The 2,500-nt window shown below is 54.7% G+C and overlaps 2 non-coding genes across 2 annotated transcripts in view; both read right to left on the bottom strand.

Annotated features, from left to right (window-relative positions):
• The window catches only part of LOC146142871 (5.8S ribosomal RNA), a 154-nt gene extending 8 nt beyond the window's left edge, over positions 1–146 (bottom strand). Inside the window, exon 1 of the ribosomal RNA XR_014500463.1 lies at positions 1–146. This exon is cut by the window's left edge and continues 8 nt beyond it. This is a non-coding gene — a ribosomal RNA (5.8S ribosomal RNA).
• A 247-nt stretch (positions 147–393) lies between these two features.
• Positions 394–2,204, bottom strand: LOC146142872 (small subunit ribosomal RNA). The gene has a single exon (XR_014500219.1). It is a non-coding gene; the product is annotated as a small subunit ribosomal RNA (ribosomal RNA).
• Between the last annotated feature and the right edge of the window lie 296 nt (positions 2,205–2,500).

The raw sequence follows: 2,500 nt of genomic DNA on the forward strand, positions 1-2,500 counted from the left end.
AGGCGGGCGCGGCCCCGGGATTGACCCGAGGCCGCAATTTGCGTTCAGAACGTCGATGCTCAATGTGTCCTGCAATTCACACTAATTCACGCAGCTAGCTGCGTCCTTCATCGACTCACGAGCCGAGTGATCCACCGCCAAGAGCCATCCACGATTGTTTCGCTCGCACAGTGCCTCGCACTATAGGGTGACAAAATAGACCGCGCCGAGCGGTCGGCCAGGCCGACGCTTGAAGCCGGAGCGCGCGGCACCGCGGCACTCGACGCGCAAACATTACCGGGTGACCGAATCGCCGGCCGGCGCGCCGCTCCTCGCGGGTCGGGCGCCGGGTAGCAAAGACTTTTTCTCTCGCTTGTCCGAGTTTCGCGTTCGCCGAAGCGTTTGCGAGACCGTTAATGATCCTTCCGCAGGTTCACCTACGGAAACCTTGTTACGACTTTTACTTCCTCTAAATGATCAAGTTAGATCGTCTTCTCGGACGCCGGCTCGACCGTTGCCGGCCGCGCCAGGTCCAATCGGAGGACCTCACTAAACCATTCAATCGGTAGTAGCGACGGGCGGTGTGTACAAAGGGCAGGGACGTAATCAACGCGAGCTAATGACTCGCGCTTACTGGGAATTCCTCGTTCAAGGGAAATAATTGCAATTCCCTATCCCTAGCACGACCGGGGTTCAGCGGGTTACCCAGACCTGTCGGCCAAGGCGAGCACATGCTGATCCGGTCAGTGTAGCGCGCGTGCGGCCCCGAACATCTAAGGGCATCACAGACCTGTTATTGCTCAATCTCGTGTGGCTAAACGCCACTAGTCCCTCTAAGAAGTTAGACGCCGACCGATTGGGTCGCGTAACTAGTTAGCAAGCCAGAGTCTCGTTCGTTATCGGAATTAACCAGACAAATCGCTCCACCAACTAAGAACGGCCATGCACCACCACCCACAGAATCAAGAAAGAGCTCTCAATCTGTCAATCCTCACTGTGTCCGGGCCGGGTGAGATTTCCCGTGTTGAGTCAAATTAAGCCGCAGGCTCCACTCCTGGTGGTGCCCTTCCGTCAATTCCTTTAAGTTTCAGCTTTGCAACCATACTTCCCCCGGAACCCAAAGACTTTGGTTTCCCGCAAGCTGCCGGAGAGGTCGTAAAACTAACGCCCCCCGATCGCTAGTTGGCATCGTTTATAGTCAGAACTAGGACGGTATCTGATCGTCTTCGAACCTCTGACTTTCGCTCTTGATTAAAGAAAACATTCTTGGCAAATGCTTTCGCAGTCGTTCGTCTTGCGCCGATCCAAGAATTTCACCTCTAACGGCACAGTACGAATGCCCCCGTCTGTCCCTCTTAATCATTACCTCGCGCTCCGAAAACCAACAAAATAGAACCGAGGTCCTATTCCATTATTCCATGCACCATTATTCAGGCGAATCGCCTGCTTTGAACACTCTAATTTTTTCAAAGTAAACGTTCCGGCCGCCGCCGACACTCAGTCAAGGGCACCGGCGGAGAACCGGAGGTGAGGCCAGGACGGCCAGTACACGCCTTGCGACGGACCGGCCGCCTGCGCCCAAAATCCAACTACGAGCTTTTTAACCGCAACAACTTAAATATACACTTTTGGAGCTGGAATTACCGCGGCTGCTGGCACCAGACTTGCCCTCCAATGGATACTCGTTAAAGGTTTTAAAGTGTACTCATTCCAATTACAGGGCCTCGTTTAGAGTCCTGTATTGTTATTTTTCGTCACTACCTCCCCGCGTCGGGAATGGGTAATTTGCGCGCCTGCTGCCTTCCTTGGATGTGGTAGCCGTTTCTCAGGCTCCCTCTCCGGAATCGAACCCTGATTCTCCGTTACCCGTAAGAACCTCGGTAGGCCAGTACCGTACCGACGAAAGTTGATAGGGCAGACACTTGAATGATCCGTCGCCGGTGCGAGACCGTGCGATCCGCAAAGTTATCCAGAGTCACCAAAGGTTGCGGGCCGAAGCCCGGTCGGTTTTTGGTCTGATAAAAGCACGCCTCCCGCGAGGTCGGCGCTTCACGCATGTATTAGCTCTAGCATTTCCACAGTTAACCACGTAAAACGTACGATCAAATGAACCATAACTGATTTAATGAGCCATTCGCAGTTTCACTGTACGAGAGCTCGTACTTAGACTTGCATGGCTTAATCTTTGAGACAAGCATATGACTACTGGCAGGATCAACCAGGTAGCTACTTTAGCGTAGCCCCGAAAGGCCGACGAAGGAGGCGCCGCTGATGCGGCGCCGTCGCTCGGTCGATGCGAAACCCGAAGGCTTCTCTCCGTTAAAATTTCGTTCTTTGCTCGGCTGCCCGAACTCAGAAAACCGTCACCGCCCGTCGCACCCGCCGGAGTAAGACTTCGTCGGCAGGCCTTTCGACCGCCACGTCGCCAACACCGGCGCGAGCGCAACGCACGCCAGACAACTTCGCCGAAGCGACCGCTCAGAACCCGACAAACTGACACTCGGCTCTTCGCGCAGCAGCA

Source organism: Ascidiella aspersa, chromosome 5, assembly GCF_963924565.1.
Source record: "Ascidiella aspersa chromosome 5, kaAscAspe10.2, whole genome shotgun sequence".
NCBI classification, from domain to species: Eukaryota; Metazoa; Chordata; class Ascidiacea; order Phlebobranchia; family Ascidiidae; genus Ascidiella; species Ascidiella aspersa.